This window comes from Ornithodoros turicata, unplaced genomic scaffold, assembly GCF_037126465.1.
Source record: "Ornithodoros turicata isolate Travis unplaced genomic scaffold, ASM3712646v1 Chromosome41, whole genome shotgun sequence".
Lineage (NCBI taxonomy): Eukaryota > Metazoa > Arthropoda > Arachnida > Ixodida > Argasidae > Ornithodoros > Ornithodoros turicata.
In genome coordinates this window covers 1,091,245-1,110,152 of record NW_026999371.1, presented here as the reverse complement: position 1 = coordinate 1,110,152, position 18,908 = coordinate 1,091,245, and the positions used below count along the sequence as shown (strand labels likewise).

Here is an 18,908-nt window from a genome sequence, read left to right as displayed (position 1 = left end):
TTCAACGGCTTGGTGAATATTCGCCCTTATGGGAAACATCAGGAATAACTTTCTGCTACTTGCAGTATTTTCACGTCTACTGTATTGTTATATGTGTAAGAATATAGGTTCACGCAGGAACACTATTGTGTGTAATTCATTTTTACAGCGAAAATATGCTTTCTGATGCAACAGAATACTCACTGCGCGTTCAAAAAGTGTATAGACAATGAGAATTTCACTGTGACTTTAATGGCGAAATCCTTGCTGCTGTAGACTTTGCCAATGGGAAACTATGCTGGCCTCCAATGGGTGCGACCGAGCGCGGTTCCAACTTCGTTCCTATTGACATTTACAATGATTTCCCTAAATTGATACTTCCTAAATTCTTGTTTTCAATATGGTATTTGTCCAAAATTATCGATACGAAATGAGAAATTTTGATCACTTTCAATGAGAATTGTGAACGTGATATCCTCTTCAACCGAATGAGATTTCTGGTCTACCTTGAATTGGACTATTTTGAATTTCCAGCAGGGATGCTTTCTCTCCTTTTCATGCGGCCACCTATCATTGCTGACGTAAAATCTAAATACACCACAGGTCTGGTAAATGGTACGGTGATATTATACTGAAGCTTGTGGAACAAAACGATACAGCGATACAGCTTTAACTGTCTTCTTTCATAATGCTATTTGACTAGGTTTTTACGATTATATTTCACGCGATTTTAATTCTTGCCTGAAGAGCACCACTCCAATTTCTGGACATGGCTCCTCAAGATGAAACTCACGTTATGTCTTGAACTAATCACCGCGGGAAATCGACTATAGCCTCTCACACTGAGTTGTCATACCTGTGAAAGCAAATATGACAGCCCCACCTATCAACAGCAAGCCCAGCGCAGCAACGGATATTGCTATCACTCTCTTGTTGGAGCTGCAAGGAAATCAGATTTCTGAGCAAACAACATTGTAGGTAGCACTACCCTGAGGGTATAAGGAGGAAACAGGTAGCCAACAGACCCGAATGGACAAACAGAAACCACCAAAATTATAATATGTTCTACAAGAAGACCCTACGTACGTGCAGGTAGATTCATCGACAGCTGAATAATACAAAAGTAGTCACGGACTTGTTTGTTCATAATGACATGGGTTGTGTCATCCCTCACACTTAATCCAACACACTTAACATAACCTGGCGTTGGATCCAAATGCTAAGGCAGTCTGAGCAAAAAAAAAAAAAGAATACAAAAAAAAAGAAAAAAAAGAATAGTGTTTTTTTTTTTTCAACTTTCGAACAATGTTCGCATAACGGATTAGTGATACAGCATTTACTTCCCCCAATGTAAATCTTGCTGCGCTGAAGAACAATGTCTTTGAATGCTTTAGGTGACAATTTTTCCTGGAGGACTGCGGCATGAATGATGTGATCTTTGAGGGTTTGTTACTTACACCCTGGAAGTGTGCTGAAAGCTGGGCGGAGAACCTGCTTTTTCAAAGGAATGTAACACTTCGTGAAAAACGGGGTCATTATACCTATGCAATTCTGCACAAGGTGCATGCCGTGGTAGATGATTCAGTTACAGAATTGCTTTCGTGGAGTGCCTTGCAGTAGGTAACCCGGGTGTTCTAGCCAGGTAATTTGTTGCCGAACTGAATTCTTAAGGATATGTAGATGTACACTAGCTTTCTTTTCAGAGCAGAGTGTTTCAGCAGGGCGTCAAAACGCTATTGTTCACTGGTTCAATGCGACAACACAGTCCCGAAAGTAAGGCTTTCGAATCAACCCTGCCGTGTCAAGAGAAGGGCTTATTCCAAAAACCATAGGGGAAAGAATTGGGGCCGGCCAATGTTAATTACAAAATTTCTCTTTCATCTTACTTCTTTGCTCATTAAACACTAAGCTAAATTCATTTTCAATGTTTGTCGTCAGGCACACAATATACCGAGCACGCTGCTTGCTTTGGTTCAATAAAGGAGAAATGATCAGTACTTACCCTTCTTGACCTAAAAATTCCAATAATAAACATATGAAGTCAATGTGCTAACACGTACGAGTTTTTTTGTTTTTTTTTTGTAGGTGTCGTTACTCGACTCATGTTCACAAGCCTTACGGTATCACTGTTGTCAGGAGTACAAAAGATTTGACTTGAAGCTAGGGGGCAGGAACTATGACGGTTATTGGTAATGCCTAAATGAATGTGTGTGTGAGGGGGGGGGGGTCATGAATAAACAGTACCACCTATCAACATACAAAATTTGATTGCTCCCATTTTACTATTTCTGTGTTATAACTGATTTGTTCTCGCCATTTGGGTATTTACTTATTTCGTTATTTACCAACAGCTGGGAAGTCTCTTACCACCCGCCCGCAATTTTAGGCCATCTTATGCACAAAGCCACACTTGCTTGTCCTCTATCCATATTCTTTGTGCCAGTAGGGAAGACCCGAGCTCTGCACGACCCGACTTTTCTTGGCCCGACCCGGCCTGCGTTTTCCTGTTTTTATGCTGTCCGACCCGGGCCGATGACTCAGCGAATACCCTAGCATTTCCAGCCGTAACTTGTACATTTCTAGCGCCTATCAAACAAATTTGTAAGTATATTTATAGAAGATAAGGTCACGAATATATAAGATGTGTGGTAGTTCCTCCCACTCACTAAGCTTTGTTGACGTGATTGTGAAATATGTGAGGGGTCTGAAACAATGTGAAGTGACTTTGAGAAAGATCAAGATAACATTCACATCACATAACGCAGTGTGCTTGTTTTTTGCAAATATATGAACAGAAATGACGCCGGCGCGCGATATGAACTAATGATCATAATAATACACTAGTAGTCCATTCTTTTTACGTCCTGCACATATCAGAGGAATACACAGTATCAGATAGTTTTCAACGTCACATTGTGGACGTACAGATGCAGTCCGGTAGACGTCTTGGACATATGCGATGTGCGCAACTTTCCCACGACGCGCCTGAGATATTTCTGGTTTACTGGGATTCTAAGCCGCAAGCAGAATTTCTCTTAACCATTACAGAAGATTCGGTTTCTTATCGTTGCAAGCAACATTCAGTAAGAGCTGACATTATTGTCTCACACTGATCTCGCACAGTGTGTATAGATTGAAGATTCCTGGGAAAATATTAGATGTATTAAATGCCACCTGTCGAATAAGCTCAGCCATGCAAGGCAAAAGAACAAATCGGAGCAGAAACTGTCTTTGTGCCCGTGTTACTATTAATTATACGTATATGCTAACAAACTATGCTAAATATACGCGTATTTCCAAAATCATACAGGGACAGTTTTGGTTCCCTTTCCTACACTAGCGCTCAAATTTATTTTTGAATCTTTATGTAACGGCCTTGCGGGCACTTGAGGTACTCACATCAATAAACAAGTCAATAAATAGCCCTATACATAAACACCCAAAAGAGATATAATAGCAATGTCCGTAAGACATCCCACCTTCTGCACCTCATTGTCTCCGTAAATGTCCGTCAGATGTCCAAGCGGACTCCCTGTTTCACTCACTTGAACCTGACATAGGTTCGATATTCAAAGGACTGCATTGTGTTTTTGAGGTTTTGTATAGTCATCAATAGCAGAAACTCAATCGGGAACATGGAACATGGTTGCTTTTACGAGTTAGGCGGTTATCTCTCACCAGAAATATTCTCGTAAGACGTAACATATTTAACTTTTTCTCTACGTTTACAGGCAACAACCGTCACCATACACTGCATGCCTGCTCCTGCACGGTACATTTTACACATGACCGACTGGGGGAAAATCCTATATCACCGACGTGATCACCAGTCTCACATATACTTATTCTTCTTGCATCAAGTACTAGCAGTCTGTAATCGGGGTACGCAGAAGACAGCACAGTGCGCAGGACTTCGAACTAAAGAAGAACACACTGACATAATACTTATCGTTCGTTCACGCTTCCTTACATAATCGCTGTTTACTCTGATCGCGGTTGTCTAGTGAAACAAACACACAATGTCTGCTCTTAACATTCAGGAGCTAGTAACCATAGACATTCAAAACGTGAAATAAAACGAACTATTGGCTACATATGACGTCTGCCGGTCTGACAATCGTGATATATAAAATTTGGAGGCGTACGTTAATAGCACCTATCAGTGCTGGTATTTCATCATGCTTTTTCTAGGGGAAAACTTATTGAAAGTTGGGCTCCCGCAAGGTCAGCGAGAAAGAACGGCGTATTAATCACTTGAGAGTCGAGGAAGCTGAGTCAGAAGTAGGTCAGGGCAACTGCGAGTCCAAGTCACTTTGATGGCTAATGGTACAAACCTTTGGATACAGCGCTAATTTATCCTCTACGGTAGCTTACAGCAAAGAAACGCGGGTTAATAACCTGGTCCGGCTATTCCGGTTACATATGTCGTCACAAGGCGCGTGGATGTGTTAAATAAAGGGTAACAACACACTATCTGTAAAATAAATAATTTGGCGAGAGCGAAAAAAAATGCATATGTAGATTTGCTTTCAAAAGATGTTACTTCAATCCTACTGGCGTGTCTAGAAGGTCGACATTTACACCTGTATACCACCGTTCCTTCATCTCAACGTACTATTCTCGGTAGCATACATAGTTGGGACCTGCCTTTTGGTGCGGGATTAGCACTTAAACAAGTTACTCGTGTCTATCAGCTCGCTATATTCCACAAAATCTAACTGAAACGCATTATCCACTGTAGCAATGCAACCGTACCTGAAACCAAAATTGAATAATCCGTAAGCAGGTGGCACCATCGAATTATTTTTGGTAAAGATCCTTGGGTCATCGGTCAGGAACTGACAAGTGAGCCACTCATTTGCTCACTGATTATATAAAAAGCTTAAATGTCTAATTTTACGGGACCTTCGTTTTACGTATGGGGACCTTCAGCGATAAATATTCTAAGCAAAAAAAAAACACGTCGACAGTTTGCGATTTTTTTAGGAATTGATCAGCTTGTGTTGACATATTTCTTTCGCAGAGCAGTGCACCGATCCGCTCTATGGAGGAGCTATCCGGCTGTCAATTTCGTGTTCATCCACCCGGTTCACATACGGGGGCGACGGAAGATTAGGAACAGCTTCCAGAGATGCTTTGGTGTCTTTCCTGTCCCTTATCAAAGTGACTGGTGAACAGCGCTTGCGGTTCTGTCGTTCCGTTTGCGAGATAACGTGCTATTATCATGGATGATCACGTATGCACCGCGAGAGCTGTGGACTAGTCGGGTAGAGGAAGACCAAGCGTCTCTTGCGATCTCGGGGATTGGACACCCCCGCCTGGTGTGCCAACCAGGCGAATGAACACGAAATTAACAGCGGGATAGCTGATCCAAACACCGAATCCGGGCTCTACTCCACGCAAGAAATATGTATACCCAAACCGGTTAATTAGTCGAAAAAGTCTAAGTGCCGATGTTTTTTGTTATCTTTAGCTTTGAATATTTTTTGCTTAAGGTCCCGGCACGTAAAACAGTGCTTCCTGAGACACCCGGTATAGTGTGGGTTAACGAACGTAGTTTTCTTGTGTGTTTTGCAGCTTCCATCAGTGACCGTTTGTTATTTTGTGTGCAAGCGCTAGCCTATCGTCATACGCACGGGCTTTAGTTTTGGTACAAATACAGATTGAGCTCATTGGTTTATTCGTTAGTGTTCCCCAAACATATGGATGACCAGCGATTACAAAATTGGACACTCGTTTTCGGAATACGGGGAGCATTGTTGTTAGTTTTATGCGTCTGGCTGTCTCTTGTTTTTTAGCATTCTACGTAAAGGGAAGCCTTCAAGTGCATTCCTGAGCACCTACCCTTAAAAGTGCATATCAACGTTTCTCTCGTGCTTTTGCACGAGGTACTCAACTATTCAACTTTAACAGCAGTCATCAATCTGGGAATTACGATTGTTTTTTGCTCTGTCTCGAAGAGGCATTTTTCGTGAAACGCCACCGTTGACAAGCTCAACATGCCGAGTTATCAATAACAATATTGTTGGGAAACGTACGGGGAAGGAATGACTCCAGCTGGAACACACGAAGGTTTATTGCTCAGACTGTTGACTAGCCAGCGAAACGAATAAAACAGGCGCGAAGGAGCAGAGGGTGGTCGGGGAAGAGCATAGTTGTCTTCCACAGTTCTTCCACTCCCCGACATGAGTAAAAGACATGAGTATTAGCTCGCCTATACTGCAAAGGGTACGACCCCTAGGTCTTCAAAACGGCGGGCAGATGGCATTGCGGAGCTGTACTCCCGAGTCCACCTAAGTCCAAAGACCTTCATGGTGTTTTGTAGTTACACACGTTATGACGGTTCGATGGCTTTTCTTTTTCTTCCCAATACATGATTCCACTGAATTCTTCCATTGTTTTCTTCATTGACAGATACTAAGCGTTTGATATCGGAATCGTATGCTTGGCTTTTAGGTATCACACGATCCAGTAAAAGTATAATACCTAAAAGGCACAACAACAACAACAAATAAATCATGACTATGGCCTGGGGTGATTCACCGCTTGAGAGCAGTCCTAAAAGGCACACACACTCTTCATGTATGCATTTTACGATCTTGTAAATGGTCACAAGTAAATGTAACTGTATTTATGCGAAAAAAATAAACAACGAAAGTGTGTATTGCGCTCTTCATATAATTGAATGCAAACTAAATAGGTAATGCATCTAATGGTCACTTTAATATACTTGTGCTATGTGCTTTAGTACCTTTGTAATGTGGTACTTCGTACTACTTATGCGGGACACTTGGCCACCACTGCTTTGAACTGACTACGTTAAAATACGAACCCCTCAGGCAGCCAATAAAGTACTACAGCTCACATGTTGTGTATTCTAACAGTTGGTCGTTCGGCGCATATTACATCTGTACAAGGGATGTGTGCGTATCCGAAATAGATGTTAACCCTTATTTTGCCGACGGTAATTAGCTTGGTCAGGTCCGAACGATGTATCAACGCGCGTATCTCATATATTTCTAAAAGAAAGGATGCGCATGATCTGTTAGACAATATGAATTCAGAACAGAACATGTTACCTGCTCCTGCAGCTCCGACCGTGCTTTCTGCAAGTTCAAGAAAATGGTCATATAAAGGGAATCCGTTCAACACATTAGGCAGGGAAAGAGAACTTACGCGACATCTCGCTCGCCGACTCTACTCCACTCAAAGAACTCATGGAACTCGCGTCAGCTGCAAAAGAGAAGACATAAATGAGTTTGGAGACCGTTGTCTGGCACAAAGATTCACGAAAAAAAGAGAAATTGTTGTGAACAAGTTCGGCAATTTTGGTTCATTTTCTTCAGTGTCGCATACGTGCTTCAAGAGTGGATATACCATAAACGATGTCCTTCTAGAACAGAGCACATCAACACTCCCGAAGTGAACCATGCACAAATGGTATGTCTTCTCCCATGGGATCTACCGTTTATCAGTCAACACAAATGCAAATACAGCTATTCACTGTTTCTATGCCTGGAATAGTGGCTGCACACATTAGGAGACCCGTGTATAACTACAATGTTAACCGACCGTAATACTTTATTCACATTTTCGCGCTAGAAATGTAACGCCCAACGTCCGCCGTATGTTTCCGCGCTCCCGGCTTCTCAGATTGTTAATCCGTCTTCATCCGTGATCATTTCCACCATAATCTTACAGTAGACGTTGACGACAACAACGAGAGGAACTTCGAACATGAGGTATACGCACGCGTGGCCAACATATGTTCCAGACCAGATCTGAATCTGATTGTTGAACTGGAGTAGGTTGAAGTGGTACCACTTGGAGTGGTCCTTGTTCGATAACAGTTCAACTGGTGCAAATTGCAACCGCTCCCAGTCTGAACCCGTTGAAACTGGGCATGGTCGTAAACCTGATTCTTAAGGTGGGATCGGTTGAAGTGATCCCCGTTCGATAATACAATTACAGGTAGACATAGTAAGAAAAAAAAGTACGAACGGACGCAGCCGTTTTTCTAAACTGTCCTCCTTTACCAAGGTCTTGGGTCGCATTTTTGTATTAAGGATACATGTCACGTTTTCATTCTATTTGTTCTCATCACAAACATGGGCTCTTCTCACATTGGTTGCTCGTCTTGAAACTCAGTCTGGTAATCCCGTATGGAATGTGGTTAGATACTTGCTTGCGCTTGCTTCCTGCAATACTGATGTTGTACGTTAAGCGCCAATTACAGATTGATTGTAAGTTGCTAAGACGTATGCCTCGCACCGTTGCAGGAGAGTTACGCTTCACTTTAGACAAGGTGCGGGTTGTGCGTGAAATTTGCTAATTTTGCCAATGATTCTGGCTGTTACCGCGATGTTCCCAATGAAGGTTGCTGAGGGATGCTCGCATATGTTTTCTATGATGGGTTGTTCTATGTGACTACCCGGATCCCAGACCAAGCGGGATATTACTATTTCACCATCGCCAGCAGCCGATGGCAAAGTTGCAGTATCTACACAAAAAATATAACAAATTGTACGAAAGAAAAAAATAATGACCCGTAATATGATGCGTTCCTGTTGCCGTGTTACATATTGAAGCCACTTAAAACAAGACTGGTGTGGCAGTTACTATACGTACAGATCATTCATATTTGTCACTGGCTCAACTTGCAACACTGGACCAATATTGTCAGTTTCATTGGCACAATATCTGTCCGAGTTGTACGGCCTATATTGGAGCAATGTAACTTGTACTGGCTGCCAATGTTGGACCGATATTAGACCAATGATGGTGTACTGCTTGGGACAGATCTGGAGGACAATTAGAGCTCTGAAGGATGCGCCCCCACAAAACAATCCTCTCGCGGCATTGGCTATCATTAAGGGTGTAGACGAAAACATGCTACCGACAGACTTCTCCGTCGTCCTGACGACACCGGCGGCCGCCTCGACGACAGCGGTACACGGCGGTTTTGTTCAGAGCATGATGACATAAAGTCACCAAGACAGGACTCGGCCACCGGAGGTTATGGACCGCGACTTACTATAATCGAGCTGAAGACTGCGTTGAAACTTCTGAAAATCACCTATGCCGCACTGCCAAACCTTGACGAGCGATCACTCCAAGGTCTGCTTCATGTTTATAATACGTCTTGGCGACAGGGTTCCGTACCTTCTACCTGGAAGGAGACATTAGTCGTGCCTATCCTGAAACTAGGCAATCCCTCAAACGCTCTATCCTCCTTTCGCCATGTGAGCCTGACAAGCTCCATGGGAAAACTGATGGTGAGAATGGTTTTGCATCAACGCGACTGGTGGCTCGAAGAAACAAGGTGTGTTCCCTCATAAATTGTGTGTTCCCTCATTTCCTCGCCACCGAAGCTCCACTGATCCAGCTGTCGACGTAGTCTCTACAGTCCAGCATGCTCGTGCTTATCGGCGGATTCTTCTATTGGATTTCCTGGACATCAAGTGCGCATATGATACCGTCTCGCACATTTGTGTGCTCCACGCCTTTTCGTTTTTTTTTTTTTTACTATGTAGTCGACTCTTCAGCTGACTCCACGATTTTCTTACGAACCGAACTGTCGCTGTCCGCACATCCCACGGCCAAGTGCTCTGTTGATCAAGGCGTACCCCAAGGAAGCCGGAAGGCCGATCGATAATTCCTCGCAAAGTAGTATTCTCTATCTATACCGATGACGTTGCCTTTTGGACTGTAGGCAAGTCACGACCAGCCATTCAACGCGGTTTGCAGCTAGCTTTAAATTCCATTCGTACCTCTCGCGACTTGGAATGTACCTTTCGCTTCCTTGGTGTGGTCCAGGACGCGAACCTGCGTTGGGCTCGCCACATGGAGCACCTTGAAACCAAAGTGCAGCGATGGCTTCCTGCAATTCAACCTCTTTCTGGCTTAGGATGGGGGCAGTGATCAACGCTACCTTCTAGCTGTTCAGACGGCTTTGGTGAGGGCGACTTTGCTTTACAGCCTTCCAATCAGACACATGACTTGTACAACGCCGTTAAATACCCTTTGGGCACTGTTTGCCCCAGGCCTTCGTTGCTGCCTTGGAATTCCAAGAATTGCTGTAACACGGCAAATCCTAGGTGAAGCTGGTCAACTCCCGGTGGAGGTCCTTCGTGAGCGTAAAACGTCTCGACACTTCTTACGTTTGCGCGCGCACATTCCCCGTCACCCACTCCTCAGAAAGTTTCGGTACTGTCCTGAAAGTGATTTCCATCGCGTAGCGCAGAGGACACGCAGGGCTCTCACTGACTTCATAGCTAAGGACGTCTCACCCCGAATGTCCCCTGGTCTCTGCTTGTGCCACCCACCTGTGCACGTCTTCCGGAACTCTAGGAACGACGAGATCAGGTTCCCCCACAAGTCCTTCGAGATCACTTTTATGATCAGGTAGACGCGAAGTTTTCTACGTCTGCCGCAGCATGCACCGATGCCGCATCTCAAAACTGCAAGTCCACGTCGGCATATGTCATCCCATCCGAAGGTGCAGTGGAAGGACGTCAACCTTCGCATCAAACCTCATCAACAGCCGCGGAACTCCATGCCATGAACTTTCTGCAGCATATCGTTCACTTTACCCCACGGGATTGGGTCGTATTCACTGACTCAACATGCGCACTGCCAGCAAATGAAAATTCTGGCATCCGAGGCTCATCCGCGCGGTTGATTATGAACGTGTGAATGGCTTACAAACTTGTCCATGAAGCAGGGCACAGGCTGGTTCTTCAATGGGTTCCAGCCCATTGCGGTGTCAAAAGGAATGAAGAGACCGGCAGCACCATAGAAGCAGCTGCCTCGTCTCGGAGACTGACGCGTATTGCGCTGCTGAGAGGAGATCGTCGGTCCGTACTTCGACGCCTCGTGACTCCTTTTGCTGCCCGCAAATGGACCGCTGATATTGTCCCCCAGCCATGCTGAGCAGAGTTCATCCAGCGCTCACTTTCCGCATGCCTCGACATATCTCTCGTCAACATGCCGCATTAGTTGATCGAATGCGCCTCGATGTGGCTTTCACAGCACAGTGGCGTTGCCGTTTGAGGCAAGTTTACTCTCCCCACTGCAGTCACCGCAGTACTGTAGAAGATCTAAGGCACATTCTTCATCATTTCGCACACTAGAAACCTTCTCGAACCGTACTACCCGGAACCCCTAACGAGCTAGACTTTCGACCCCCTCTCTCACAAAATTGATTGGTCCCTGGCCACATCCAGCCCGCCAAAGCTCTACCCTCATAGCTCTCTTCACGGTTCTGGATACCATAGGACTTGGGTACTTATTGTGAAGGGGCCCATTATTTCATTCCCCATATCACCACCAGCAAAGTAGTACAGTATCGCCCCCGGCAATGAAACTCCCGAATTATCATGTTGTAATAAAATTGTTGTTGCTGTTGTTGTTTTACAGATTTTGTGACCAGATAAAGTTTCCATGCGCCGTTTTTTGCGCGGGACACAGCCACGCTATAGAACTGAATAACGTGAGAACTTGGGATACCACTTTTTGTGGAAAGTGACCACGAACGACAAATACCAACGTTATTTTGTGATCTGATTGACGGGCGTTTGGCGGGGGGCAATGCAAATGCGTTACCTACGCGGCATTTTGAAACTCGCTCTTTCGCCAGTTGCACATACACTACGCCAACCGAAAATATTGAAACAAACTATCACATCCTAATAGGAATAACCTGCTTCCCTTTAAAAATACCTGTCCCACTTTCTCGCGCATTATTTCACAACCAGAAATGTCTGATAACTCCTTCATAGTTAAAACCTATCTCGTAATGATAGGCGGCATCTTCCTCGGAGCAGCATGACACTTGGAGTGCAAGGTACATTACAAAAGGCCGCAAGCCATTCAGTGTGGCCACACGGAGGCTTCAAACTTCCGTTCCTTAATTCTGAAAAGCAACCAAAACGCGCAGAGAGAAGGCCGCAATCATGCACGAGGTTATGGGTGTAATTACATTTCTCCCACATAAGTCAGTGACACACGGTGTTCCAAAGGGCCGTCTGTGTCTGAGTAGCCTACACTGGTTTGTGCTTGCACGTTCTGCTACATGCCTTTCTCTTGACATCAATCGGAAAGCCTAGCGTGCAATGTGGTACCATATTTGGCGGAACCTCCTTTCAAAATTCTGTCGTCGCAAAGTGAGCTTTTGAGAGCAAATGAGAAAAGCCCAGGTATTTTCGCAAAATTCGCGAGCGCTCTTTTCCTCGCGTATTTAAAGTTCCGCGAAATATACGAACCAATGACAGAAAAATGCGCGAACGAAACATGGAAGAAATTTGATCAACGCGCTTGGGTAACTTACGTTCGCGTTTTTTTTTTTTTTTTTCATTGCCTTGCCTCACTATGTGTTCAGGTCTCCTCCGTTGTAATTGTGTTGCACATTGGACGACTGCTCTTATTTTTGGGGTGAGAGCACCTTTAACATGTTTACATTCATTAATTAGCATATGCATATGTTTTGTAAGTATGTAGGCTACTTTCCCTTTATAAAACCGTGGCGTCGTCACTTCTGATGCATCAAGTAAAATAAGTGCACATTATATTGAATTTTAACATTCAGAACAACAGTTCAAAATCGTCCCACATTTGTCCCAATATCCCGAGGTGACATCGCAGGGATATACCTGCGACGTCCAAACAGTGCCCATATCCTGGTCTCCTGTATGTCGCATAGATATCTATGGGATATTCAGGCTGCTGCCAGGGATATCCCATTGTCCAAGATGGGATATCCTACAGACGTCGTCAGGACGTCTGTTGTTTGTTGGGTAAAAGTTGCCGCATCACTTATCGAGTCTTAATCGTACCTAGTCGAGGCGGTTACAAGAATGACTGGAGACGGGGCAATTCGGCGATGACCCAGATACCAGCCGAGTAAGCACCCCTAATCCCAGCGGTCTCAATCGGAATGGCTCAAAATGAAGACAAATGCAACGGGTTATCTACTCAGTTGTGGAACCCCTTGATAACTTCTTCCTAGAAGTTCAAGGTGTAGGGCCTCTAAGACGCCAAATGCAGGGCCGACGCACCTCGGCATCGTGAATTTAATGTTCTGTGAATGATTGCATGGTCCAGGCTCCTCAGAAATTCGCTTGAGCCTGCGAATTTAACCTCTTATGAAGTGTAGCGCTATGTTCTTCAACGAAGTTCACCATATTTTAGAAGGAAGCAGACGAGCTTCGACGCAGGAACCGAAGGATAATTCTGCAAGGAATACATCGCCCTCTTTGCAGTAAATAAGCGACCGGCAAACGAAAGCGCGGGGTTTCAAAATGTTATAAAAATTACTTTCGTCCAAGCTCGGAGAGTGATCCATATCTGGGCGAACATAATCTACAGTGGATACACAACAGAAAAAGCAGCCTGATCCGGCCACGGCAATTGAAGCACAACCTGTACGTGAACACGGAACACGCTCCCAAAAACATGCAAGACGCAGTAAGTAGCCTTATCAAACTTGAACTATGCATACGCAGTCTATCTCAACAAAGTAGTGAGACAGAGTGAATCGAACGCTATCTTCTTTGCGTACGTAAAGGACAGCGAGCGATGCGCTAGAACTCTTGATATCCAAGGTGCGGTAAACGCAAACAGCCTGATCTGACATCAATAAAGAATGCCCAACGTCCGTAAACGCAATCTCCATAATGTGCAAAAATGTGCGTATTGAATAAGCTTAATTCATAACAAGCTTAATGTGCTTATGCAACCACAGCAATGAACGAGCGATCAAGGTGAAAAACGCAAAAACAGTAGCCTTATCTCGCGCCAGCAATGGATGCGGAGTGTAATTGAACAGTCTCCAAAATGTGCAAAGCGGAAAAAGTAGTCTTACATAATCTCAGCAATGGCCGCATGCTCTACGTGAACAGAATCTGCGATCCGTGAAAAACTCAAAACGGTAATCCTAACTTATTTAATTTTGTATTTCTTCCCGGTTTGCGCCGCGAAGCAACGGTGGCTATGAGCGTCGTACAGATGTGGGCAGATGGACAGGGGACAGCAGGAAGGATGGGGATTAGTATGTATCCTGTGTCGGCTTCAGGGGGACTGTGCTCACATTCGTCCTGAAAGACTTCGGAAAACTTGAGACAGCACATTCAGCCTTGTCGCTGGTGGTTATCTTAACTCGCCTCAACTCGCCTCGCCAATGGATACGCAGTTTAAGTGAGCACAATTCTCCAAAATGAGCATATCGCGTAAACTAGCATTTTGTCATTTCAGCAATGGGAGCGCGGTGTGCGTGCGCCCATTCTTATTTAATTAATTTTCTATCGTCTAATCTTGCCACTGAATTGCTGTTAATTTGCTCTTTTTTGCTCGCCTATTGCTACTAATAAATGTTTTTGATTTCAGCGGTCCAATACAATTCAGACGCGAAATCGGTTTTTGCAATTGGATTTTGTTTGGTTTCCGCGAAATAACGCTTCTCCTTTCAAGCAATAAAACGTGTTACACACCCGCTCAGATGGTTACTTTAATTTGTCCTAGTGAACGCGTTAGCGGACCACTTTGCACGAGCATCAACTGCTGTACCTTTGCCAGGACCGCGTCCTGCATCTACGTTAGGCGTAGCAGGCAATCTCTCTAGCAGCAGGCGAGAGACAGCTTTGCCAGTCCGACCCGCACGGTACGTCTTTCTTGCGTAAAATCAGGGTTTTAACACCAAGCGCGAAATTTTGTATGGCGTAGATGCCCTTGATTCACTGCATCAGGGAAGGTTTGATAGTTCACGCAACAGTCAGTTCACGGGCTTCCCAACCAATCACCACACGTCAAGTCAAACAGCGTGATTTGGATTCGCGCCCCATTCCTTTTCACAGGAGTATTTTTTTAACGGTGCGTCGCAATGCAGAGTTTTACGTAGCGAGATATTCAAAGAAACACGACCCATGCGGGCCGGCCTTAAAGGAAGCACAGGTTGGGTCGTCTGCGTACATGGAATGTACCGCTCCACAGGTTACGCTACAGATCGATAGAAAAACGTTTTCAAAGACGCTTTCTTACACTTATTATATTTTGCGTTCTGTATTCCGTCCTTCGATTTGTAAAAGCCAGCAACGCACATGCCGAGTACAAACCGCCTTAGTCTTAACAAGCACCTGACTAGCGAATTAGCCTACACCGCTTCTTTTACGAACATGATTGCAATACGCTATCTCGCGTCACTCACAGACACTGACATATGAGACTGTGTGGAAGATATTTCGAACCGACTAGGCCTCCGAATCTAAAACTTAGATATTAGTTTTTCCAGACCATAGTTTCAAGTTCGCTTACTCATTCTGAGTCGTAGATATATCCTTTCAAATAGGAAGTGCCTTTGTATCTTCTACCAGGGCTCACTCAAGGCTCACAGAGGAAGTGGTACGTCGTATGATGTGCGCTATTCCACGTCACGTGCAGGGTATAAGTAAAAGCAGCTTCTCAGGACAACATCGACGAAGTAGAAGATGTACATTAAAAATGTAGAAATGAAGTGCCTCTTCATTTTGAAAAGTATCTGAAGAAGGTAGTTTATATGGCGCTAACCCAGCTGCACTACGCCAACTGTCATGTTAACGGACTGCAAGTATGGTGACCATGGGTTAAAATAACTAAACACAAGGACACTCTGCCTCCGCTTGGTACCTCATTGGTACCTCATTGCGTAGAGTACATAGTCAATGTCACAAAGTCATAGAATCCCAGGTGCTGTTGACATGCTCCTCCAAAGCTTAAGTCTAAGAGGCAACAGGTATATCACACAGACGCCATCGCCCAGAAATGGTTGCTCACTTCAAGGTGAACTGTGCACTGCACTCTAACAGCGTGGAAGGTACGGGGCCATTACATCCAACGAGCTGGTACATCCATCGTGTCGTTACATCTATCGGTGGACGTAATGGCACAATGGATGTAACGGCTCGTTGGATGTAATAGCACGGTATGGATGTAACGACGCGCTGGACGTAACGGCCAAAAAATCCGGGTCGTCATGGGGGCGATGGGAGGTAAGAAGGTCAACGGGAGTAGAAGCCCGGATTAGGAATAGCAGGAGTGAACCGGTGACCCGCCTGTGTTCAAGACGACTACAACCCGCAGGCGATTGCTGTTGTTTTATTTCTTTCTTTTTCGTTTTCTTTTTATGGAACGAATACCAAGCCGGCCCATGCCTGACTAACCTTTTCCTGATTCTTTTTCAATAAACAGCCCTTCCCCCGGTTGCTGGTCAGTGGCGATGTACGTTCAACCACATTGCATAGTGCATGAATATCCAACAATAATGCGTCACTGTAGCTGACCAATAGTATTAGTTCCGCCTATCCTTTCTTTTCTCCCGGTCTCGCTGGCATGGGACGCGCGGACATCTGCATCCAAATTCGATGCCAAAACTTATCAAATTGCGGCGTTCATTTCCACCTCATTCTTTCCCGAACGAACTTGAAACGTGAACCAGTACAACCTAACCGCAGACAGTCTCAAAAAAGAAAAGAAACACGCCCATACAATGCAGCTTCTACAAGTATAAGATTACCCGTCACGACGGGAGCTCTGCTCAAGCGCTAACTTAACCTGCCAGCCTCACGTCCACAACGTGTGGCTGAAACATGTGGCAGACATTGAAAATAAAATACATAACTAAATGAATTAAGCATGAACGTGTCTTTAATGATCTTATCTGTGTGCTGCTCTCGCTATATAGTTGCGCAACGGTACCATTACAAAAGGTATAGCAGTGACTTAACAGCAAAAGATCACGGTTTCTTGAACAACGCGGCATACTATATTTTACTGGTACATCAGTTACAAACAGCTCTTCATTCGCGGACTATAACATTATGTACATGGCAAAATCCCAACGTCTACCACGCGCTTCAGGTACGTTGCGACGTCTTCATATTGAATGGGGGCACACAAAAAACAGCGGCGAAATAGTTCCATCTCTTCGGCATATCGGGCGTTCCTCTCGCGGATTCGTGGCGTTTGTAGCTCCAGCAGCGCTGCAGGGTCGCACAGCAGGAGCCGCAGCTGGTACTTTGCAGCGTGCTGCACCTTCTGGAAAAATGCAAGCAGTTCCGCGAGATTTGGGTGCTAGTTCGGGAGTTGGTCATCGAGTTCATTGTGCCAACCCTCAAACACATTCGTGGTGCGTGCTCCGGAGTTGCTAAAGTGGTCCTATACGTCACGGACGGGAATGTATATCAGCCAAAATTGCGGAAGTAGGATATGAAGGGCTGCAGCAGAGCGCTCAGAAGAGGTGATTCTTGCTGAGGTGGATTGGAAATGAAAATCTCGCTGAACGAGAGACGGAAATGTTCGGGGAGGAAGGGCAGGTGCCTTACGACCCTGAACCACTCTCGTACTTCTTCATTGTCCTGCAGACGGTTCTCAAGCAAAGCTCGTCCCGCTTTCCATTTATCACCTTCGCATAATGAAAGGCGCAGCCATTTATTTTTATCGGCTGATTCACACGTACAGCGCTGAACACTGTCACTGCTGCATTTATAGCTGCAACTTCGACGTGAAACATCCAGTGACCTGAGCTTTGTAGTGTTCCCAAGTGGCTGAAACGCCGTAGGAGTGTGTCACGAATTACATCATGGGTTTATTCATGGGCGGCTGTGTCATGTCGCATGGTGAGCGCAAACACCACAGGGTGACACTCTCCTCGTATCGCACAAGACAATCATTTACTATCTCCGGACAACAGGTCTATCTCCAAACAAGACAATCATTTCGCTGCCCGGGATGGAAACTCTGAACCGGAGGAATTCTTCTCGATTTGTTCTCGAATTATCCGTCGAATCGTCCAGGCAGCAACAATAACCCGTTTCTGGGTCAACCCGTGGGTTTTTCCCGGATTCAGGTGACTAGGTTTGTGCATCTTCCCAACACTATCTGGTATTCACACAACGTGATTCACACACAGGACGCTATCTCAAAGGTGAAGGAGATCATTCGAAAAAAGTGCAGAACAGCGACATTCGCATGGGTACCGCACTCACCTATAGGCTCTCCTCCTAAGTTTGAAAACAATTAAGGAATTAACGACCTCAACACTTGCTGGCCACTGACGTAGGTGCGACAAAAAAGTACAGAACAGCGATGTTGGAATGAACCGCGTTTGTGATGGTCGATGGAAGGCGCTGCGTAACAAGCACAGAACACCGACGAGAACATTGAGCGAGTGTTCTGTGTCCGTTGATGTAATGGCTCGTTGGACGTACTGGACCGATGGATCTGATGACATGTTGGATGTACTGGCTCGTTGGATGTAATGACCCGTGGATGTAGTGGCCAAAATGGATGTGACGTCTCGTTGGATGTAATGGCACAACGGATGTAACAGCATGTTGGACGTAACGGCTCGTTTTTTTGATGTAACGACGCGTTGGATGTAATGGCACGTTGGATGTAGTGGCACGGAATCAGCGTGGGACACTAACCGGGAATCCACATTCTAAAATGTGGTAATGCGTGCCAAACCCCGATTTGGAAGATTTGCACCAAACGTTGGGAGCAGTAACATTATTAATATCATGGCTCATTCATACATATATATTAGCGCCACAATAATATATGTGTACTTTTAGCTGACCGACTCTGTTAGGAACATATGCAGCTCGCATGATGGCTTGTGGTGTCTAGCAATGTTCAGATATAGACCAGAAATTCATGTTGTACAATGTTGTAATGCGTGCATAGAACTCAGACTTGGAAGCTTTTGCATTGCACGTTCAGAGCAGTAGCATTATTAATCGCATTGCACGTACACATCAGAAATATCCAAATACATTAGGGGCACATTACTATAGTCTATTGGGGACTTTTCGCAGACCAAACTACTTTAGAAACATATGTAACTCAGATTATGTCTTGAAGTGTCTAGCATCCTTCAGCTATCGATCGGAAATCCACGT

At 44.9% G+C, this 18,908-nt stretch overlaps 1 protein-coding gene across 1 annotated transcript in view; it reads right to left on the bottom strand.

Moving 5' to 3' along the window:
- LOC135374059 (uncharacterized) overlaps positions 1-15,394 on the bottom strand; it is a 93,178-nt gene extending 77,784 nt beyond the window's left edge. Inside the window, exons 1-4 of the mRNA XM_064607065.1 lie at positions 15,286-15,394; positions 7,156-7,212; positions 7,059-7,085; positions 836-918 (exon numbers count right to left, since the gene is read on the bottom strand). The gene's annotated coding sequence lies outside the window, so the exon portion shown is untranslated. The remainder of the gene's footprint in view (positions 1-835; positions 919-7,058; positions 7,086-7,155; positions 7,213-15,285) is intronic.
- Positions 15,395-18,908: the final 3,514 nt, after the last annotated feature.